Source organism: Furipterus horrens, unplaced genomic scaffold (genome assembly GCF_987537825.1).
Source record: "Furipterus horrens unplaced genomic scaffold, mFurHor1.1.pri manual_scaffold_11, whole genome shotgun sequence".
Taxonomy (NCBI): domain Eukaryota; kingdom Metazoa; phylum Chordata; class Mammalia; order Chiroptera; family Furipteridae; genus Furipterus; species Furipterus horrens.
The window spans coordinates 58502598-58527340 of record NW_028327181.1 but is presented as its reverse complement, the minus strand read 5'-3'; the positions used below and the strand labels follow the sequence as shown (position 1 = coordinate 58527340).

General features: G+C 42.5%; 1 long non-coding RNA gene across 1 annotated transcript in view; it reads left to right on the top strand.

Moving 5' to 3' along the window:
* LOC149997858 (uncharacterized) overlaps nt 1–24421 on the top strand; it is a 29440-nt gene extending 5019 nt beyond the window's left edge. The window contains exons 2-4 of the long non-coding RNA XR_016507265.1: nt 17306–17412; nt 23409–23502; nt 24295–24421. This is a non-coding gene — a long non-coding RNA (uncharacterized LOC149997858). The remainder of the gene's footprint in view (nt 1–17305; nt 17413–23408; nt 23503–24294) is intronic.
* The last annotated feature ends 322 nt before the right edge of the window (nt 24422–24743 follow it).

Here is a 24743-nt window from a genome sequence, read left to right as displayed (position 1 = left end):
GGCTCTGGGCGGTTTCCCAAGTGGTGCAGGCCAAGGTCAGCCCCCACCTATGTTTTGCCCCTACCACTCTGTACAAGCTATAAAGAAATCTGAGATGGCTGCTACCTGTGCTGAGCTCGGAGACTCTCAGGTGAAGCCATGCTGTGAATCTAGGCTGGCTGATGCTAGTGCTGGTTCTGGAGCCACTTAGCAAGAGGTACGGGGGCTGGAGGCTTACTGAGGCCAGCTGTTGCCTGTTTGATAGGATTTAGGAAGTTGTGAAGCATGAGCCAAGATGAACCATTCATATCGAAAAGTCACAGTAAGTTTGGGTGGGCCCATTATTTGGGTGGGACAAAGTCTCAGAGGATCTCCAGGATGGGGCTAACAGTGTTAGCCAAGTTGATGGAGTCTCAGATATGGCACCTACCTGCCAGTTCTCTGGCTCTGTGAGGGGAGGGCTTAGAAAAGGGACAATGGCCTCTGCCTTCCTTTCTGTCTGGGAGAAAGCTGTCCCCCAGCTCTCACCTTGATGCCAGACACTTCAGTTCCTTCCTGTACATCACTGGTGCCTTTCAAGCTGCTACCCCAGTGCTGGAGCTCAGAGGGACTGAGTCTGAGTGAATCCGTGTGTGGGTTCTTTAAGGGGAACTGCTTGGGACTTCAGAATTTTTCCACCAACTCAGCGAGAAGTTATGGGGACTTATCTTCCTGTCACTGGAACACTGGACTGGGGGCCCTGGTGTGTGGCTGTGACTCCTCACTGCCAAGATATCCCTCCCAAATTTTTATCTACCACACGTGGGTGAGGACGCAGCCCATTCTGCATCTCCGCCGCTCCTATCAGTCTGGTTGGATGTGATTTCTTCAATTCTTATAGTTGTCAGACTTCCATTCAACTAGATTTCTGACACTTGTGAGTGAAGGTTGTTCTATAATTTAGTTGTAATTTTGGTGTGGTTGTGCGAGGAGGTGAGCCGTGTTTACCTATGTCATCATCTTGACCAGAAGTCTCCACTCATTTCTTCCCATGGTTAGCCACCCTCCAGCCAAACTCACTATGACCTCGTCCCTGAACACACTTTGTATTCTTTCCTGCTTCCCTCTCTCACCCTCTGCACTCAAGCTGGTCTCTCTTACTGAAATACCTTCTTCTCCTTCCCACAGTTTCATCTGGTCCATAACCTATACATTATGTTCCCTCACAAATTGCCACTTCACCCATGTTTCCTGATTGCTTCATCCAAATGTGAGTTCTCCCTTCTTAAAACTCCATAGTACTTGGTTTGTCACTTTATTGAGACGCTCACCGCAATTTGATCTTGTTGTTATTTGTGTGCTTCTCTTATTGGTCTACAATCAACAATTTTGCATTAGAACAGTAGGGCTCAACAATTTTTCATTAGGGCAAAGGAATGCACATCAGAATCCAGGAAAGCTTTTTTTTTGAAATTATTATTACTTTTAAAACCTATTTGTTGATTTGAGAGAGAGAGAGATAAACATCAGTTTGTTGTTCCACTTATTTATGCATTCATTGGTTAATTCTTGTATGTGCCCTGACCAGGCATCAAACCCACAACCTTGGCATATCGGGATGACACTACAATCAAATGAGCTACCAGGCCAGGGCCAGGGAAAGCTTTTTATCAAAACAAAACAAAACACCACATGCTTTGATCCCATTCCAGGAAATTATGAGGTGGGGCTCTAACATTAGTATTTTGCATGTGTATACTTAGTATTCTCTACAGGTATTCTGTGAACTCTGGTTATGAATTACTATTTTAGATAAACTTCATGAACTCCTGAATATATATATATATATGTATGTTGAGGGGCACCAGAGTTCGCCACCCCAAAATATACCTTTTGTGGATATTAATTATTTTAAGCTGGTTATTTTTAAGAAACAAAAGACTCAAGAACCTTTTATACCCTCCACCCACCTTCCCTGCCTAAAGAAGTTCAGTTAGAAAACCTGCTTAAAGTATTGCTTCTTGGCCTCTTGGCTACGATGAAGTGAAAACCTGTTTAAAAAAAGTGCACCATCACCTTAGCATAATATGAACAAGTGTGGCAGACAGGTAGGAACCTACAGGTCTGTTTGTTAGACCTGCCCTCTGTGTCCCATTGTTTCCTGGTGGCTAGGCTAGAATTTGCTTACCAAATGTTTGCTCCTTCTGATCTGCCTGTGATTTGCCGACCCTTCCCTTTGAAGTCCAAACCATTACCTTGTGCTCTTTTCTCCTTACCTCAACTGCCAGTTTTTCCTCAGGCCCCATATTCTTATGGGACCCCCATATGTATGTAAGTAATTAAATTTGGTTGCTATTACTCTGTCTCATATCAATTTAAGTATTGGACCAACCATAAGAACTATAAGGGAAAAAAGGGGAAATTTCTCCCTCCCCCAGAATATATATATGACTATTGTCCTACAAAGTTTTGGCTCCCTGAGTGCAAGGCCTGTATCTGTTTCATCATTGCTGTCCTCCCCAAGTACGTACATAGCTCATTAAAGGTTTGGTAAGTACATTGCCTCAAACCTGGACTGGCATTAGAGGACAATGTTGCTCTCCCTATTTCAATATCCTTACCACCACATCACCTACTACTAGCCATAATCACCAGTCCAGGACTCTCCCTTGGTACCCTACAGTCATTAATACTGCAGTGAGCAAAGGAAAAAGCAGGAGAAATGTCAGCTGTATTGGGCATCTAGAGCTACAAGCCTGGTGCGGGAGCTCTTGGAGGCCTGATCCCCAGAAAACAGGTAAGGATAGGCTCTACACACCATCTAGCTAGGTTACTCCCTCTGAATCTCAGTTTCCTCACCTGTAGAATGAGAATGACAGCATTAGTCACATTACTTCCCAAGGATAATGTGAGACTCAGAAGAAGAAAGAGTAATGAGTGTGCTTTGACATTGTCCATCAGTATGTACACGTAAGGGATTATAGTAACTGACTGTTAGTACTTTTGGGCCAGGGCTCCTATCACAGCCCTCCACCTCTGCTTCTTGAGTTCCAAGGGTGGGATCTCGGTCCCAAGAAAGGTAGTTCAGTCACATAGCCACTCATTATGTATCTACTGAGAGTCTACAAAGTGTTAGGCACTAGGGATACAGAAAGACCAGCTAGGCCCTCAAGGAGCCCAGAGGTCTGCTATAGCTCATCAGAGGCACACAGTTGGGGTCCTTCATCCTTGTTTAAAATTAAGAAAACAGAACTCAGACTCTCAGAGTGAGTTAACTGAGCCCTGTGAACAGGAAGGGTTAGCAGGCAGCCCAGCGTATGTGGGCTCTAGAGAAGGGGCAGCACTCAGTCAGGGGAGGTTTCTTGTGGGGCAAGGCCCCTCCGCTCTGTCCAGTGGAATTCAAAGCTCCTTTCGTTCCTGTGGCCCAACTCTACCCCTGCATGCCTCACCAGCTCTATGTCCTCAAGTTTCACCAGACCTTCCACAATTGGCCAGTACAGAAGTCCCTGCAGGCCTTCCTTGCGTGCTGTATTGTGTCCTGCTCCCACCCAAGTCCACCCTGACCCCGACCTCTGAGTCCTGGCTGAGGCTACCGACCACTGCCCCAAAATTCTTGCATCAGCACCACCCTCCTTCCTGCTGCTGGGTCTTATTCACAGCCCCTGGCATCCTTGACCCCAAGGACATGTCTCCCTGAGATGGGTCTTTACGGGCAGGCCAGGTGGGTGAGGGGGACTCAGCTCATATAGGAAAAGCCCTTAGAACAGGGCCTGTTACTGAGTAAGCGCTCAATAAATACTAGTATTGCATTTTCCAGAAATCCTTTCCTTCTTGCTCTGCTCCATTATGTTTACACTGCTCATTCTGGAAGCAAGGAGAGGTGTTCCCGAAACATTTGTGTTTAGGGGTTGTCTAATAGTAATATTAAACTAAGAGTTTACTAAGTGAGATCGTGTTTACTATTATCTGAGTGTTTACTATGGGCCAGTCACTGTGCCTGAGACTTTGAAAATGTTACCACACCCTGTCCAGGTGGTTCAGTTGGTTGGAACATCCTCCCATCCACCAAAGGGTTGCAGGTTGGATTCTAGGTTGGGCTGGGTACAGGAGGCAACCAATGGATGTTTCTCTGTCACGTCAATATTTCAAACATGGGTGAGGATTTTAAAAAATGTTCTCTTCTAATCTTCACCGTCATACAGATAAGGACTGGTGTTGCTCCATTTTAGTGATGAGGAAACTGAGCATTAGGTTAAGAATTCTGCAGGTCTTACAGCAAATGAGTGGCAGAGCTGTAACCTTGGTTGTCTGGCTCTCAGGTGTCTATTTACCATGACAATGTACTGTCCTTCCCAACCCCTCTTGCAGGTTCTGTGTGCAGGGGTCTTGAAGCACACTATATTTAGGTCCTGGAAGGATGGAGGGAAAACATGCATATTAGGGTGTATGTGTGTTTTTAATACTTTAAACTCAAAATATCTCTTATTGTTTAAGGCAGTTTGAATTGGGTGTTCCTTATTGAGATAAAATTTATGCAACGAAATTCACCATTTGGCCATTTTTAAGTGTGCAATTCAGTGGTTGTTTTGCAGCCATGGTGAGAACATTTTCATCACCCCAAAAAGAAACCTGGTACTCATTAAGCAGTCACTCCTCATCACCCCCTCCCCCTAGCTCCAGCCAACCAGTAATCCCCTTCCTGTTTCTATGAATTTGCCTAGTCTGAATGGAATCATATAATATGTTACCTTTTGTGTCTGGCTTCTTTCACTAAGGGTAATGTTTTCAAGACTCATTCATGTATCAGTACTCCATTCCTTTTTATGGCTGAATAATATTCCACTATAGGATATATACCACATTTTACCAATCCATTCATCAGTTGATGGATATTTGTGATGTCTCCATTTTTTGGCTATTGTGAATAGTTCTGAACTATTCCTGTACAAGTTTTTTGTTTGAACAGTTGTTTTCAATTCTCTTGAATAAAATCCTAGGAGCGGAATTGCCAGGTTATATGGTAACTCTATATTTAACTTTTTATTTATTTATTTATTTTAATCCTTGCCCAAGGATATGTTTTATTGATTTGAGAGAGAGAGAGGTGGGAGGGAGGGAAGAGGGGGGAGAGAGAGAGAGAGAGAGAGAGAGAGAGAGAGAGAGAGACAGAGAGACAGAGAGAGAGAGAGAGAGAGAGAGAGAGACCTATGTGAGAAGCATCAATGGGTTGCCTCCCACACCCTGACCAGGGATCAAACAACCTTTTGGTATACAGGATGATGCTCCAACCAACTGAGCCACTCAGCCAGGGCTATGTTTAACTTTCTAAATTAATGACCGCATCATTTTACATTCAGTTGCAGTGTATGTGTGTTCCAATTTTCATTATAAAAATAATAAATGTGCATAGTTAAAAAATATTGCTACAAGGCTTATGGCAAAAAGCAACAGTCCTTTAGCCATACCTCTGTTCCATTCCCCAGAGGCAACTACTTTCAACTCTTTTAACTTTTCCCCTTGTTTTTAACTTTATTTTAAATAATATGCATATTTTATAATTTCATAGTTTATCAATTCCAGGCATTACATTATGCTGACTTCAGTACTCTGTTTTCTTTCTTATACAACTTTTTGCTTTTCCTGAAATTATCATTTGCCATATTTTCATTTGCTTAGTTTTCTCTGTGCCTATCTCTATTTCACTACTTTCTCCACCTGCTCCAAATGCCACTCTGATTCTTTCTTTTTTTTTTTAATTTATTTTTTTGGTGGGGGAAGGGAGGGAGAAAGAGGAAGAGAAACATCAACGTGTGGTTGCGTCTTGTGCATCCCCAACTGGGGACCCGGCCCACAACCCCGGCATGTGCCCTGACTGGGAATTGAACCAGCAACCCTTTGGTTTGCAGGCTGGCGCTCAATCCACTGAGCCACACCAGCCAGGGCCCACTCTGATTCTTGATGCTTTGTATTTGGCCCGTTTTTCCTGTTTTGTCTTGAGAGGTGCTTAGGATGTTTTTTTTATTCCTGGTGTTCTGAAATTTGATGACAAATATCTGCACTGTGTTTTTGTTGTGCTAGTCTTTTGGTGAGCTCTTTTAATCTGGAAACTTAGGTCCCTCAGATCTGGAAACTTCTTCCTGTAGTATTTCTTTTGATAATTTAAAGATGTTTGTTATCAGAACTTGTGGAATAATCTAAACCAGTTCCTTTAAAAATATTCAGCACTCTGGCTAGTGTGCTCAGTGGACTGAGTGCCAGCCTGTGAACTGGAAAGTCACAGGTTTGATTCCCAGTCAGGGCACATGCCTGGGTTGTGGGCCAGGTCTCCAGTTGGGGGCGTGAGAGAGGCAACCAGTCGATGTTTCTCTTGTACATGTTTCTCTCCCTCTCTTTCTCTCTCCCTTCCCTTCTCTCTAAAAATAAATCTAAAAGTATTTTTTAAAATAAATAAAAATATTCAGCAAATGCTTCTGGATATTTTTGTATTTTGTGTTTCATTGTATTTTTTCTGATTATAAAGCTAATGCCTACAAATGTAGGATACTCAAACAAAAGTGGAAATTGTATAATTTAATACGCTTTTAAAAAATTTTAAGAATATTTTTTTAGAGAGGAGAAGGGAGGGAAAAAGAGGGAGAGACTTTCACCTTTCAGAATGACACTCAACCATTGAGACACCCTGGGCTCACTGAATCTTTGAAAAGCATGTTAAATTGCCCTGACCAGGTGCTGGTTCCATCCCTAGTCAGGGTACATTCCTGGGTTGTGGGTTCAGTCCCTGATTGGGGCACATGTAAGAGGCAACCACTCCGTGTTTCTCTCTCACATCGATGTTTCTCTTCCTTTCTCCCTCCCTTCCCCTCTCTTTAAAACCAATAAATAAAATCTAGAATTTTTAAATAAAAAGATTCGATGAAAACAGAGATGCAATAATAAAAACATAAAGTCACCTTTAATAGTTGCATAGGATTCCATTGGAAAGAGATACCATTATATTAGTTGACCAGAAATCCACTGGCAGGCAACTGTTTTCAGTTTCTCTTTACTATAATAAAAAATGCTCACTTAGGTAAAAAAAAAAAAAAAAAAAAAAAAATGCTGGGCTGCACATCTTATACACATAGTTGCTACAATTTAAGTGGTCCTCTTATCCCTGCTGTCCTAAGGGACAGTGGAAGTAGGGAAGGGTCATGAGAAGATGGGGTTTGACTTGTTTCTTATGGAGGAGCTGTTGGGAGAGTGTCTGAATGTGCCTGGAGTTGACTTTGGCCTCACCTCCCTAATGGCAATGCTTAGAGCAGCAGCTATGAAACCTCAGTGTGCACACAGATCACCTGGGGAACTGGTTGCTCGTTCTGGAGCTGCACCCCAGAGAGTCGGAATTGGTCTGAGGAGGAGTCCCAGAATCTGCATTTTTAAAAGCACCCTAGCTGATTGTCATGTGGTGGGTGGTGGACCACATTTGGAGAAAGACTGACTTAGTGGGAGAGAGAGTAGAGGGAGGTACATAGTGTTCACCTGAGAAACAGGAGTAGGGGGTTGATGTGGAAGAAAATTAATTACGCATCTTCAGTCAACCTAGGGACCAGCCTCCATCGTGTTTTGGTTAGGGCAGAACTAACAAAACTGCCTTCACCTGATACAAAATAGTATTGAATGTAAACTGTAATTAACAAATAAAAAATTTTTAATTAAAAAAATTTTTAAAATCTGCCCTCATTCTCTAAAAAAATCCAATGATTGCCCTGGCCGGTGTGGCTCAGTTGATTGGGTGTCATCCTGAAAATCGAAAGGTCCTGGATTTGATTCCTGGTCCAGGCACATGTCTGGGTTGTGGGTGGGGTCCCTGGTCTGGGCAGAGTTCAGCACATAGGAAAAGGCAAGCAATTGATGTCTCTCTCACACATCAATGTTTCTCTCCCTCTCTTTCCCCCTCCCTTCCCATCTCTCTAGATTCTCTCTCCCTGCCTCTCTCTCTAAAAACCGATGAAAAAATATCCTCGTATGAGGATTAAATAAATAAATGAAAGGACCCAGTGGTTCTGATAGTCACATAGAAAGCCCCCATATCCCCTAGTCTATCCCTAAACTGTCATTTCCTCCTCTCCCTAGAGCTCAATGTTACTTGGTTATGAATGTGGGTACATAGAAACAGCTCAACAGATTCACTGGGGCATTTCAAATGCCATGGACTCTGGCTGGGAAAGGTGGGAGCCTAACTCAGGGTCACCAGCAGAGATACCCAAGGTAGAGATACTGTTGGAAAGTGAGAGAATAATCCTGTCTTGGAGAACATGTGGCACAGCAGGAACTCTGATGGGTGGAACATAAATTGGTCCATCCATTCTGAAAAATAATTCTGCTCTACGGTATATACCCCAGAGAAACTCCTATACTCGGGGTCCAGGAAACATAGACATCAAAACAGCAAAAAACTGCAAAGAATCCAGATGCCCTTGGACAGCAGAATGGGTAAATTATTTGTGGTATATTCGCACAATAAAATACATAGTACAAATTAGTGAGTTATACACACATCAGCATGGACGAATTTGAAAACTATGAGTGAAAAAAGTAATTCATAAAATACATTCTTGTTAAATTTAAAAATAAGCAAAACTAAACAATTTATTGTTTGGGGTTCTATGTGTGGGAAAATATAAAGAAAAGCAAAAGATTGTGGGACAAATTTAGAATAGCAGTCACCACTGGTGAAGGCAGGGGATGAGAGCTCTGGGCACATGTAGTAGTGTTCTAGCTCTTAAGGGGGGCAGTGGGTTTATAGGTGTTTGTTTTATTATTATGCATATGACTACATATACATAGCATATACTCTTTGGGTTATATCAAACCTTTCAACATTTAATAAGTAAAGAGAGAAAGACGAAACTCCTACCCATTACTGTGGTGTCTCAAGGTTATTTACCCTCTGAACCCCATCCCTCCTCCAACAGGCACCGTGGACCAGGAAGCAAGGTGTTAAGCCTGAAGAGGCCAATGGAAGCTTATAAAAATCCACCTCCCTCTCACCATTCAGAGATAGGGACATGCCCCTGTTCTGCCCCTTTCCAACCTATTTGTCATAGACTGTATGTGTCACTAAGTAATGGCCTCTTTTCCCAGCCAAGTGATTGCATGTTTAGATAAGATGCCATTCTTCTCTGAATACAACAGGACTGTGCTTGGGAACATTGTTTTTTGGACAAGCAAGCCACTCTAGCGCCTACTTTTTCTTACCCTAATGCATCCCTAGCACCCATTCTTTCTCACCTGCCAGTCTCACGTCTGGCTGGGCCTCCAGGCTTCCTTTTGCACCCCTGGTCATGAGCTTCTTTGGCTCCCTTCCTGATTGTGAGCTCAGCAGCAGGACCAGGGCTCTCCTGGGTCTTGAACATTCTCCCTCTTTCATGTATCTTAATTGAAAGACCACCCAATCTTTAGAAGAGGGGCAGGACTCCTGAATGATATTTAACCTTGAACAATGTAGTTGACTAGATTAGGATTCTAAAGAGGTGTGTTCCAATCCCCTCTTCCCCCTGCCTGACTGTGGCTTGTGATAGGCCCCTTATCGCCATGGAGCCTATTGGTTTGCCTAAGATAGAGTATCGTTTTTTGGGGTGTAAATAATGTGCAAGGACCATTAAAAGATGAAAAAGTTGTTAAAATTCATCTAGTTTCAACCATTTGTATTAAAGATGGAACAACTAAGGCTAAAGTGGGGGGGTACTTGGATGGACTCGGGATGCTTTACTGGCAGATACTGGACTAGAACCCAGGTCTCCTGTCTCTCCATCACTTTGCCTCCCTGTTGTTGCCGAGGCATTGAAGTGAGGGGGGAGGACCTATGGCCACTAGCTTAGCCCTGTCAAGCTTCATCCAAGGACAAGACATTCAACCTTAGAAGCTGTTACCTTTGAAACTGCTGACACTCTCTGGGGGTGGGAGGAGCCTGCCTCACCTGTCAACTGGTCCATTGCACAATCTGGCAAGCTGAGGCCTGAGACTCTTCTTTCCACACTAGGTTCAGCTATAGAAGGGCAAAGTCAGGGTTCAGAGAAAAACAAAATTTGGACATTACCCCTACCTCTCCCTCCGACCCTTCCCCCTCTTCCTGCAGGGGTTGAAGTACATTGAAGGTAAGAAAGGCCTGAGGAGGGGACTCAGGTGGGAAAGCAAGCTCTCTGCAAGAGTTGAAGGGGAGCAGGGCTGGTTCTCTTCCTCACCCCAAATGGTATCTAATTTGGGGGAGGGAATTTGTGGGCAAGGTAGAAAGGAGGAGGAAGAAGCTTTGGCCTGGTCCTTCCTTCAGCCCCTGCATTGAGAATTTATCTTTGAAATGAAGAAATAGGAGAAAGTGAGACAGAGCTGTTGGTCCATGAGGCTGTCAGTGCAAACTCTCATGGAGGCAGTGGAGCCTGGACTCAGGGCAAGGATGTCTGAGGTCCCATTTTTGTCCCCTGATCAGTGAGGCAGCAAATGGAGAGACCAGAACTACATATGGCCTCTCTCAGCTCTGGTACACACGCAGACTGCCATACGAGGCCCCCCATCCAAAACAGAGCCACTGCTCAGGATTCCATCAGAGGTCCCTGAGCATCCCAATTAGAGCTTGTTTTATTTTTTATTATTATTCAACTGTCATGTGTGAGACCGCCTGACTATATCACAAAGGGGAGTTCTTTTTTCATTTAACTTTATAATACACACAGCAAGTCCAGGCTAGATCATACATTCTGAACACAGATATTGAACCTTTTCCACACTGTTTATGTTCACAATGCACAGAAATCTTATCATTGAAGCTATCTGTGCCTTTTAGTGAGTGACTAGAGGAGCCTTTGTAGCTACCACAAACTTCAGCCCTCAAACTGAGTTGTGTGAAACATAGAACTTAGTTTTTTTGGTGTTCCCCAATTAGTTTTGCAAAGTTTGGGGGAGGGGCTTTTGTTGGGAGGGGCCGTTAGGCCCTCAGGCATTTATCCCTGCAGGGCTCAGTGGCTCTGTCAACTGTTTTCATTCCCAACTTGGTGACATGGGACGTAGTCCCTTGATGCAGTGAATAGCCCCATGCCATCCCCCAAGGACCCAGTCTCCTGCTCTCAGTATCACAGCCCTCTCTGCTCTTCCCTTTTTTCCTTCCAGCAGCCTGGGTGGGAATATTGATGTATATATGATTATCAAAATATTTTTAAAACAGACATGATATAGTAATGTATGTTTTTTTTAATTGAATACTAAGACCTAGTGATGGATCTAATAACTTCATACTTTTGAAGTAGTGATAAATGTTAACAATATTTTAATATACTGCAACAACCATAATAGGATATGAAAATAGCTGATTTCTGCAGATGAAAAAGGCATTGGTACTGTTAATACAACAGTGGTCTGTTGCCTCATTCATAATGGAAGAAAATGTTACATTTCAGATACAGATTAATGAAAATAAAAATGTGATTTTTTGTTTTTCCCATCCAAGTTCAAGGACCTAAGTCATAAGAAGCCCTAGTCAGAGGAAATTCATTTCTCTCCATTCCAATTTCATTAACAGCAGCCACAAATTCTCCCTGAGACTAGTAGCACAAGACCTATTATCTGCTTTAATGAAGGGGGAAGAGTGTGTACATAGGTTAATATCTAAATAAAATAATTTTTTTATCTTCAATGGGATTTATTTACTCCTACTTTACACACAAAATTAACAAGCCTGATAATCTCTTTTTTTAACTCAGAAAAATAGAAGCAGCAGAGTAGAAAAGGGATCTGCAGCTGCTAAGAAAACACATTTATAACACCTAAAGTGCTTGCAAATAGCCTGAAATGCATGAAGGAAAACTTTTTTAAAGCAGACAAGAATTCAAAAATCATAGAAAATTGGAAGGATTTAGTTGGTGCAGGGGCAAATAACTATATTTCGCTTCATTGAGGTTACAATAACTGATATTCACCACTATGACCCCATAGTCTGAAAAAAGAACTAAAGAAGTATTCTTGCTAACCTGTACTTAGGAAGAAGTACTGGATATAATATACTTGGCACAATTTCCAAGCAAGATGGTCAAAATAGTTTTGATGCAAGTTTTGAAATAAATATTACACCCATGACCCTGTGTAACCTTATTTCTGGAGTTCTTACAGGACACATTGAATGTTCCTGTGGTCCCCTGGGAGTAAAGACAGTGGTGGGATTATGGGACCACTGGAAGAGAGCCCCTCTCTGTTCAAATGGCAACCTGCATAGTCAATGACAGAGCATGGAGAACAGGACCCAGGTGACTCTCATTCATCCAATGATGGTCAGTAGGTCCTAACCCACAGAATTAAGAAATCTTTTCCCATTTGAACCAAAAGTCCTCAACTTCACCCTGGGACCAGGGCCTGGCAGAAGGGGCACCAAGAGAGATATTAAGGGCAGACACTTGAGTGTGGCTGGTCCAAACTTGTCTTTTACAGATGAGGAAACTAAGACACAGACATGAAGTTAGTGTGAAATTAGCATTGTTTCTTCTTTAAATGTTTTGGTAGAATTGAGTGATAAAGCCATTTGAGCCAAGAGTTACTTGTAAGTATGGAATGATTTAGGTTTTCTATTTCTTCTTGTGTTCATTTTGGGAAGTTTTATTTTTATCATATTGAATATTTTCCCATTTCAACAAAATGTAGAAATTATTGGGATAAAGTTGTTTGTAATTTAATTTAAAATATCTGTAGATTCTGTAGTGCTATCTCTCCTTTTTTAAAAAATCCCTGATAATGGTTATTTAAACCTTTTTCTTTTTCTTGATCAGTTGTGCCAAAGTTTTAGTAATTAGTCGCCTCAAAATATCAACATTTATCTTTATTTATATTCTCTATTGTATGTTTGCTTTCTATTTCATTAAGTTCTGCTCTTATCTTTTAAAAAATATTATTTTTAAATTTATTTTTAGAGAGAGAAGAATAGAAGGAGAAAGAGAGGGAGAGAAACATTAGTGTGAAAGAGAAACATGCCTCTCTCATGCACCCCAACTGGGGACTGGACCTGCAACCCAGGCGTGTGCCCTGATGGGGAATCGAACCTGCTATCTTCTGCCTTGTGGGACAATGCTCAACCAACTAAGCCACACCAGTCAGGGCTTCTGTTATCTTAATTTTTTTTTCAGATTTAATGTGTTTTATTGATTAAAATATTACATTTGTGCCAATTTCCCTTCCCTCTGCTCCCCTCCACCCGGTGGCCCCCCTCCCTCCAGTTGTCCCCCCCTTTTAGATTATGTCCATTAGTTGTGCATACAGTTCCTCCCAACCTCTCTCCGTCTATTCCATTCCCTCCTACCATGATCCCCAATTCCTTTATCATCTCCCTCCCTCTCCCCACTCCCCCTCTCTGTTGACCTCCCCCCAATATGCTTCCCGTACCCACAGTTCCTTTTCCATTCTCGTTGCCTGTTTAGTTTGCCTTTGTTTCATCTCCCTAGCTTCTGTTTTTTAAACCAGTCCCTTTAACATCTCATATAACAGTGGTTTGGATCTAATGAACTCTTTCAGTTTTATTTTGTCCTGGAAACACTTTCTCTGTCCTTCTGTTCTGAATGACAATTTCGCTGGATAGAGTATTCGTGGTTGTAGGTTTTGGATTTTCATTACTTTGAATATTTCTTGCCAGTCCCTTCTTGCCTGTAGGGTCTCCCTTGAGAAGTCAGCTGATAGTCTAATTGGGACCCCTTTGTACATAATTCTTTTCTTCTCTCTTGCTGCTTTTAAGATTCTCTCTTTATCTTTAATTTTTGACATTTTGATTATAATGTGTCTTGGAGTGGTTCTCCCTGGGTCCAGTCTCTTGGGAACTCTCCTTGCTTCCTGGACCTGCAAGTCTATTCCCTTCCCCAAGTCTGGGAAGTTCTCCTTTATTATATTTTCACTCAATTTTTCAAGTTCTAGTTCATCTTCCTCACTCTCTGGCAAACCAATGATTCTTATGTTGGGCCTTTTATAGCTGTCCCAGAGGTTTCTGATCCTCTCATTATTGCTTCCCATTTCCTCTCTCTGCATTGGTTGACTGCTTGTTCCTTCTCCATATTCCAGTTTGTTGAAATGAACTCTAGATTTTTTTTCCTCACCATCTGTCTCGTATGTGGTTTTGTTCCTTTCGTTATGAATGTTTTTCGCTTCTTTCTTATCTTTTTCCTGCTCTTTTGTGAATTCTGTAAGCCACCTGATAACAATGGCCCAGAACTGAGCCTCTGACAGGTTTCTTATCTGTTCATCTGTCAGGTTCTCTATCTGTTGCCTGGTGAGCTGTGCCACCGGGATTTCTATAGTTGTCTGCCTCATTTTGACAGATGCGTTTTGTTTTCTTGGGCCGGCTGTCCGGGGCAGTGCCTGTGTACGCGTCACAATTCAGCGACCGGCGCCTGTCCGCGACCTATTTCGCAGCCCTGTGGTGCTTTCTTTGGGGGCGGGGGTCCAAGATGGATTCACACAGTTATTCAGCTAAGAGACCGGGATCCGTCCTCCCGCCCCCCTGGGCCTCACTGTTCAAGGCGATGCGGTGGCTGCTTTCCCCAGCGCTGGGGTCTCGCACTGCCAGGGGCTTGACTGCCGCCGGGATTTTTCGCCGCCCCGCCACTGTCCCAGGTGCGACCGCAAACAGCGTTGCCCTCTTTAACTCTTACCTGCCCAAATGGCACCGCTGGTTTATAACTTCATATGTTGGGCTTCCGTGTAGTTTTATTTTCTGGAATTTCTAGTTATCCTTTGTTTTGAAGTAGTTGTATTCCTCTCTAGTTGTAGAGGGAGACCTAGCGTGTCCGTCTAAGCCTCCATCTTGGCCGGAAGTCTGTTATCTTAATTATTTATTCTTTCATGTTCTTTGGGTTTAATATGTCACTTAAAAAAATTTCTTGAAGCAGTTCCATGCATGGCTGCTGCCTCATGTCAATGAGGTGAGGCAGCAGATAAACCACAACATGTCAGCTACAAAAGAGCTGCTGCTTCACTTCTGCCCTCCAAAGCTCCCATGAGAAACTCTTTTGTGGCTCATGCTAAATGGAAACATACTGAAAAGGGAACTCTGGAAAACGTAATTTAGTTTAGCCAAGCTGAAACATTTCAAAGGTACTATACTTACTATATAGCTCAATAGTTATGAACACCTGCCCTAGAATCAGATTTCCCAAGTTATAATTATAGTTTCTTTATTTAAAGCTGTATGCACCTGAAACTAATACAAAATAATATTGAATGTAAACTGTAAAAAAAACCAAACAAACAAACACGATTTGAACCTCTTTTTTAAAAAGCTGTGTGTCCAAGAGTAAGTTGCTTAGGCTTTCTGTGCCTCAGTTTTCTTGTCTATGAAATTAAGATATAACAATGGTAATTACCTTACAAGATTTGTGTGAGGTTTAAGTGAGATAATATATAATTGCTGTTGGTATATTACTGATAAATCTATCAATAAGAATTGACCTATTGGAAAAGTAAAATAAATATCAGTTATTAGTTGTGTGATCTTGGGCAAATCATTTAATTTTTCTGATCTTCAGTTTTTTTCATCTGTAAAGTAGAGATAAATTCCTTGGCGTATTTCAAAGGCATCTACTGAGGATAAAATGAAATAAACCATCTTAAAGTCTTATTCAAATGTGAACAGAGATGATGGTGATCTTAAGCACCTCTCCTAGCTGCTTCCAGCCACAGGACTGATACCTATCACAGAGACTAATCAAAATTGAGCTCATCAGTGATCATTCATTAGAAGAGTGGTTGTCCAAATGTACCATATTAATGTAAGATGTGACTAGTAGGAAAAAATGTGGGGGGGGGGTATATGAAATTCTCTATACTATCTTTGAAATTTTTCTATAATCTAAAACTATTACAAATAAAACACTTATTTAAAAAAACTTAATCTTAAAATAAATTAAAATAAAACTTAGAAAATGGTCCTCAAACTTTAGCAGGCATCAGAATCCCCTGGAGGGCTTTTTAGAATATACCTTGCTGGGTCCCACCCCACGAGTTGGGACTTAGTAGGTGGGAAGGGGCCAGAGAAGTTGCATTTTGAATAAGCAATGCTGAGGCTGCTGACCTGAGAACCACTGGCATAAAATTGAAGCTATATGAGTTTTCCTGTATTTCTCATGAACAGAGGCTCCTATTCATCATGGCCTATCATTCTGCGGCTCGTTCTGTCCGTGAGATCACCCAGTATTTACTTACCAGGCAGGAAGAAGGAGATAGCTGCAGACCAGCTCAGTCACTGAGCAGAACAGGGTTCATTCAACAGGGCCTGGAAAAATCCCTTTTACCTTCCTCCCCCTTTTCTCCAACCTCTTCGAAGCTCTAGGCCATGGATCAAGCCATGCTTAAAATAACACACACACATATATTTAAATACATACCTTTAATTGTAAAGAAAAGTATGCTCATGGAGGAGAATTAAGAAAAAGTAAAAAGAGGAAAAATTTACCCACAGGTTTCCCATCTAAAGACAACCACTTAATATTTTTGTACATTTATTTTCCAAATTTTATTTCAACTATTTAAGTTTTTCTTTTAAACATTGTTCTAATAAAAAAGGGTGTACATTTTTATATTCTGCTTTTTCACTTAACATTACATCATAAACATTTTATATTATTGTATAGCATTTGTAAACCTTAAATAATTGTTTTTAATTTTTTAATTTATTTTTAGAGATAGGGGAAGGAAGGGAGAAAGAGAGGGAGAGAAACATTGATGTGTGAGAGAAACATGGATTGGTTGCCTCTCATACGCCCCCAACTGGGGACTTGGCCCTACACCCAGACATGTGCCCTGACTGGGAATCAAACCAGTGACTTTTATGTTCACAGGTTGACGCTCAATTCACTGAGCCACATGAGCCGGGGCTAAATAATTGTGTAACACTGCAATTGTTCCCCTCTTGTTGGATGCTTCAGTTTTTCCAGTGTTTTCACTATTGTAAAAGGTTTGGCCCTGTCTGGTGGCTCAGTGTGTTGGGTGTCGTCCCGTAAACCAAAAGGCTGCCGGTTAAATTCCCATTTGGGGCACATGCCTGGGTTGTGGGCCAGGTCCCTGGTTGGGTGTGTGGGAGAGGCAGCCAATGAATGTTTCTCTCACACACGATGTCTCTCTCTCTCTTTCTCTCTCACTTCCCATCTCTCTAAAAATAAATAAAATATTTATTTTTTAAGAAGGTTCAAATTACACAGTTGCATGAGTTCAGGTGTAAAAAAAATAACTTCTTTTATTTTTGTATAACAATAACTTTCTTTAAGCTCCAGGTTTCTAGAAGTAAAAAGCATAGTCAAGTTCTCTCAAATAAACTCAATTATAATTAGAATCTTTCTGCTCTTCCCAGCTCTTCACCTACCTCTCTGTTGCTGAGGGAGTAAATGGAGAGGGGACAACCACTTCTTGAGCTTTCTCTACGTTGCCTCAGGGTAGGCTCCTGTCTCAGTATAACAGGTGAGTCATCCCTGTCTGGCTCCTAGAAAGGTAGCAGTGGTGGTGCATGAGTGGGAGTTGGGAAGGGTCCCTTCTCTATGCTGGCAATCTGCTGATGCATAGTCACATACTCATCTGTCCATGTGGCATCCTCCTAACTCAGCCAGGAGATTCCCCTGCCTCCAGCCCCACAGAAGCTGGGAGAATATTCTGTTACTTATCTCAAGACTAGAATGCCAAGCTGTCATTTCTACTACATAGAATCTGCACCCTAAAGGTAGGAGATTTGCCTATGAGGCTTGCTGCCTGCCTAGGTCTTGCCGAGGAATCAAGGTCTTTTCAGTCCTCAGTTAATTGAACTGGGAGTTTATTGAACTTCAGATGGGCCAGGTGCATAGTCCCTGCTGTTTTGCTTCCTCTTCACACTCTCCACCTGTCTTCCCTCTCTTAATAAGTTTTACCTTTTTTAGAGTGGAGGTGGGGAAATTGTTTTTGACTATTGTTTGACATATTTTGACATGTCTCTTCATACATCATTCACTCTTCCACTTGAATACATAGTTTGTGAGTTTAAAAGCTGAGATTTTGTTGACTTTCTTCTCTGGTTTTATACTAATAACTTCTCTGGTGGCCTCTAGTGTCACAACCCAAAAGGAGGGCAAAGAACACACTGGTTATCATCCCATTATCCTGCCTTATAACTAATTCTGCAAAAATGCTTGGGCACATGCCACCAGTGACCTCTGACAGATAGGGTAGGTCTGACGACTATGTATGAGTCAAGGCCTGATGTCATTAAGAAAGGTGAGGGGAGGTTCTAGAGGCTAGAGAGAGTGGTATAAGCAGGTGGTTCACCTATGTACAACCTGGCACTGTCCAAAGAACTAGGAGTAATTGCCTGCCCCTCCTCCTTCAATGAGCAAAGATGAAGGGAAGGCCCTAACACAATTAAGAGTGCCCTTTCCAGTCCACAGGGCAATGATTGTCCAAAGAAACAGGCTTCCTCAGTCACAGCCCCTGCACCCCCAAATCTATATGTCTGTCTGTCTGTCTGCCTATCTAGCTATACCCTTTATGTATGTATAATTTAGGTATTTTCCTTAAACATTTTCCCAGAAGTGGAATTACTGAATCAAAGAATAAAAGCTGTAAAATTTTGATGTTAAAGAAGAGATGTGCAGCCATGGTCTTAATACGAAAAGTGCCAAAGCTGTTCGGGGTGATCAAGCATCAGAGACACTGGTGGTAGAGAATAAATTGATACCATCTTTCTGCAGAGAAATTTGTCAATATGCCAATATGTATAATACACTTTGACCTAGCGCCTCCACTTTTGGGAATTTATCTAAATGAAATAATTGGACAGATGAACAAGGGTATATGTGTGTGCCAAGAGGTTCAAAGAATCATGCTTATAATGGTTAAAAGTAGACATTATTGAAATATCTAGTGATAAAAGATGAAATAAAAAATAGTACATCTACATGATCTAATATTATATAGTCATTTTAAATGATGACAAGCATCAATATTGACCGAGAAGAAAAAATACTCAATGAAAAGAGCAGATTAGAAAAAAGTACATACAGTATTATCCCTTTAAAAATCATGTTGTGTGCCCTGACCAGTATGGCTCAGTTAGTTGGGTGTCATCCTGTGAGGCAAAGGGTTGCCAGCTTATTCTGGGTCTGGGCACATGCCTGGATTGCAGTTTAGGTCTCTGGTCAGGGAGCATTTGAGAGGCAACTGATCAATGTTTCTCACCCTTTTTTCTCTTTCCCTCCCTGTCTCTCTAAAAAATAAATTTAAAAAAATATTTTCAAAAATTACATTGTGTATATATTTGTAAAAGGCCAGGCCCTGACTGGTATGGCTCTATTGCTTTGGCATCATCCCACAAAGCAAAAAATCACCAGTTCGAATCCTGGTCAGGGCACATACCTGGATTGCAGGTTTGGCCTGTGGACAGGGTGCATATAAGAGGCAACTGATAGATGTTTCTCTCACATCAGTGTTTCTCTCCCTTCCCTCTCTCTAAAAATGAAATTTTCTTAAAAAGACCAGAAGAAAACATACCAACATATTAATAGTGGTTATTACTAGGTGGTGGAATTATAGCTGCTTTCTCTTTTCCATATATATATCGTCGTCGGCAGCCGTCCGTCTCGAGAGACGATGGTGTAGCTTCTTAAGAGTCTATCTGCACCGCCGAGAATGGCTGTGCAGTCCGACTCGGGAGTGACACGGTATCTGTCTCCTCCCGTGTTGAATCGACATCTTACGATGACGCTGGAGTGTCCTCTCCAGTGAAGCTGAAGCTACAGAGCCTGGGCAGGGTGATATGGAGGGTCTGCTGTTGCCCATGCAGCAGACCCCCCCTCTCTTCGCAGCTGAAGGGTCCAAGGGAAAGACGGAGTCAATACAGCTTGGCTTCAGGTGCGCCGCAGGAGTTGCCGGTGTTGACTACAACGTCAAACTGCCTTAGGGACTCCGGCTCCGGATTTTCTGTCGGGGTTTACTCCCTTAGCCTTTCCCCTGAAGGGGTATGCCGCAAGGCAGCGGAGGTTTTTTGGAGTCAGAGTTTTCCTTCTCTGATGTGCCCTGACTGGAAGAGCGAACCAGCGACACTTAGCTCGCAGGCCGACGCTCAATCCACTGAGCCAAACCAGCCAGGGTTATATATATATATATATATATATATATATATACATATATATATATATATATATATATACATATATATATATATATATATTTTTTTTTTTTTTTACTTTTAAAATCGAGGGGGTTAATACTGGAAGGTAGCAAATGTATGGTAATTAGGCTGCTTAGAATGTTATTTAAAAAAATTTTTTAAGCATATCTTATTCATTATGTTGTTACAGTTGTCTCAATTATTTTCCCTTTGCTACCCTCCGCCAAGTACCCGCTTCCCTCCAGCAATCCTACTTCCCTTAGTTCATGTCCATGGGTTGTGCATATAAGTTTTTTGGCTTCACCCTTTTCTATATTATTCTTAAATTTCCCCTGTCTATTTTGTACCAACCAATTATACATCTTAATCCCTGCACAATTTCCCCATTTCTCCCCCTTCCCCCTCCCAGCTGATACCCCTCCAAATGATCCCCATACCTATGATTCTGTTCTTATTCTGGTTTGCTTAGTTGGATTTTGTTTTTATTTTTTAGATTCAGTTGTTGGTAGTTGTGAGTTTGTTGTTATTTTAATGTTCATAGTCTTGATCTTCTTCTTTTTCTTAAATAAATCCCTTTGACATTTCATACAATAATGGCTTGGTGATGATGAACTCCTTTAGCTTTACCTTGTCTGGGAAGCACTTTATCTGCCCTTCCATTCTAAATGCTAGCTTTACTGGATAGAATAATCTTGGTTGTAGGTCCTTGCATTTCATCACATTGAATACTTCTTGCCAGTCCCTTCTTGCCTGCAAAGTTTCTTTTGAGAAATCAGCTTGACAGACTCATAGACACCCCTTTGTAGGTAACTCTGCTTTTTTCTTGCTGCTTTTAAGATTCTCTCTTTATCTTTAACATTTGGCATTTTAATTATGATGTATCTTGGTGTGGTCCTCTTTGGGTCTAGCTTGTTTGGGACTCCCTCTGCTTCCTGGACTTCTATATCCATTTCCTTCGCCAAATTTTGGAAATTTTCCCTCATTATTTTTTCACATAAGCTTTCAATTTCTTGCTCATCCTTTTCTCCTTCTTGCACCCCTATGATTCAGATCTTGGCACATTTGAAGTTGTCCCAGATGTTCCTAAGCCTCTCCTAATTTTTTTCAATTCTTGCTTCCTCATTCTGCACTGGTTGACTTTTTTTCTTCCTTATGTTCCAAATCATTGATTTGAACTTCGATTTCCTTCCCTTCACCAATGGTTTCATATGGATTTTCCTTCGTTTCATTTAGCATAGCCTTCACTTCTTCCCTCATGCATTTGCCATACTTAAGCATATCTGTCAAGCCTGTGAACATCTTTATCACCAGTGTTTTGCACTCAATGTCTGTTAGGTTGGCTATCTCCTCATCAGTTAGGTTGGCTATCTCCTCACCACTTAGTTCTCCCACTGGAACCTTGATCCGTTCCCTCTTTTGAGCCATACTTCTTTGTCTCCTAATTTTGACAGGTTCCTGTGTTTGTTTGCCTCTGTGTCTTAGGTAGAGCTATTGCACCCGTTAAGGTTGTAAGGGGCGAAGCCTTAGGTATTCATCAGTATGGGCAACCTGTTTCACCACATTGTAGCGCTATATATGGGGGAGGGTTCTGAGAGGGAACAATGCCACTTACTCAGCGCTCACCCCTTTTCCAGACACTTTTCCAACTTCCGTATGGGACTGGTGCCTCTCTGGCTATTGCCCTGGCCGTCATTTCCAGAGTGGGTGGGTCTGTGGACGCTCTAGGACTGTGGGGGCCCTTTAAACAATCGGACTATACTGAGAAACCAGCAGTTTCTTCCTCCACCCCAACCCCCACTGGTTTGCACAGTCAGAAGCAATGAGGCTTGATTTTCCCCAGTGCTGGGACCGTAAGCTTAGAGGTCTGTTGAAGAGCTGGGAACACTCCCCAAGTGTCCCTCCTGACTTTTTAAAACATGTGACTGTACTTTCTGCTGGCCTGCCACTGCTGCTGCCACCACATTGTGACCTCTCCGCCCTGGCTTCGCCCCTCCTACCTGTCTGGATTAGTATTTCTTCTTCATATCTTTGTTTGTTGGACTTCCCTGCAGCTTAATTTCCTGTAACTTCTGGCTGTCTTTAGTTTTGAGGTAGTTGTATTCCTTCTTAGTTGTGGAGGGAGACGCAGTGTGTCTGTCTAGGCCTCCATTTTGGCTGGAAGTCCTGGAATGTTATTTTATACATTTTAATCTGTTAGACTCTCAAGAAGCTACGCCATCGTCTCTCGAGACGGACGGCTGCCGACGAAGAATCTGTTAGTCACATAAAGGTCTAGCTGAACTAGATTTCTTGGGCTCCATGCCTCTTTTCACTTCACTCAGCTCAAGTTTTGCTCTTCCTTGTGGATACCTCCAGAATTCCCCACTCTACCTCCTCCCACAAGCACCTATTCTGTTCCCAACAGGCTTCATTAATCCACATTCTTTTCAAAAGTATCTTGCCTTGTGACACCTCCCTGAAGTGTCTCTGTTTGGAAAATCTCCAAGGACAGTTTCCCTTTACAGACGCTCATCTTAGCCAGACTTAGAGGTCACAAATGCCCTGCAGCACGGGGCCTGGTATGGATGAGGGTGCCAGCCAGAGTGGCACTTCTGGGGCACTTAATAGATCAAACAAAGTCCACTGCCAAGAAGTCACCTGGGCTGGGCCAGTAATGTACCCTGATAAGCTGCTTGGAAAGTCTGGTCTTCAACCCTTGGACTCCAGCCATGGGAGGACTCAGCAGAACTCAAGGTCCTGCTCATTCAGCCAGTTTGGGCCTCATGTGCCAGCTCCTTAAACCTGGCCATTGGAAGTGAGGGAGACACAAGGGGCAGGGAAGGCTCCTGTGAAGGCAGGAGGTGGACAAACCTGTGAGGTGCAGCTCCTTCACCCACGGAGGGCGTTCACTTTCCCCTCTGATTTATTTCCCCAGCAGTGGGCTCATATAGGATCTCACAGCTGGAAAGGCCATTAGACATCATCTGTGCCAAGCCCTCACTTTATAGTGCAGAGAAGCCAAGTGACTTGCTCACCGATGCAGAGTTTATGATGTAGCAAGAACCAGAGCACAGGTTTGCTGACTCCTTGCTCAGAGCACTTTAATATAATACTGTTTGTCTTCACAAATGGGGAATTTCTAAAGCAAACTGTCTTATGTCTTATGTCATCTTACCCTCAAATCAACACTGACCCGATGTATGACTGTAAACCATCAAAACTAGAAAATAAATGGGCCCAACCCATTTATTTTACAAATGGGAAACTGAGGCCCAGAGAGATTACCCAGGACCACTTGGCTGAGCCAGCCCTCTGGTCTCATTCACTGCAACTTTCATTATAGGTGGTCCAGGCCCTCAGCCAAACAAGACTGAACACCATGGAAAGGCAGGTTTGTGTCTCTAGGCACACTCAGTCACCAGGAACTTCTTAAACAGGTAACTGTCTCTACCTCTCTTTCCTCCTTTTTTTTAGTTTAGTGTTCTGTCGTCCAATTCCTGGAGAGATGAGTGACAGAGCATCTGTGGACGTTGGTAGTGAGGAGTAGAGCTCCCAACCTAGAAAAAATAGATTAAGAGAAAGTGAGAGCTAGAGCTGGAATGTGTGTGTGTGTGTGTGTGTGTGTGTGTGTGTGTGTGTTGGGGAAAAGTTTAGGCTGAATGTGCAAGTATTATATTGAGACTGTGATCTAGTGCTTCATTTAATTAAAGGACAGAATATTTCAAAGCAGTGTTTTCTTTTCTGTAGATAGTTTAAAATTCTGAAAGATACCTATGAATGATTTGCTTATCTGCATCACACAGGCCAGGCAATTGCCAAATCTTAGAGCAGAAAGTGACAGTGAGTCATAGTATTTGGCCCCCAGCTTCTAGGTTGGTAAATGTCTCAACAGCCCAAGGTAAATGGCTGTCCCTTCTTTTCCTGATGTCTCCAGGGAGATGATGTCCATCCCTTCACATATCCTCTGAGGGATGACACTGAGCAAGAATAGGATATGGAGTGTACTAGTTGCCCAGGGCTGGGACATGTGCCCTTCCTTGGGACTGGGGTCTGGCCTCAGCCTCATCCACTGACATAGATGCAAGTAGGAAGAGTGGTTCTAAAAGGAAACTCAGGGAACCATTATTAGAAAAAGGGGACATGAGTAGCAGGGAGGAAGGAATAGATCTGAGCATAACAGAGACAGTGATTTCCTAGAGGGGACATACTAGAATCTCTGGTTGAATCAGCATTGATTACAGGGGTCTTACTGTGCTGCGGAGGCTGAAAAGATGAAGCTACATTCATGCAGCTAGGATTCCGGTGCAAAGTAGAGTCTGCCACTTGGATGCACTTCGGCGAGATTTGAAAAGTGGAAGTGAGGTAGAGATCATGCCATATTCTCTTTTTCTTTTTTTTAAGTACATTTTATTGATTATGCTGTTACAGTTGTCCCAGTTTTTCCCCCTTTGTCCCCCTCCACCTGGTACTCACCTTCCCTCCAGCAATCCCACCCCCCTTAGTTCATGTCCATGGGTTGTGAGTTTAAGTTCTTTGGCTTCTCCATTTCCTATACGATTCTTAACATCCTCCTATTTTATTCCTACCAATTATGCTTCTTGATCACTGCACCATGTCCCCCTTTCTCCCCCTTCCCCCTCCCAGCTGATACCCCATACCTATGATTCTTTTCCTATTC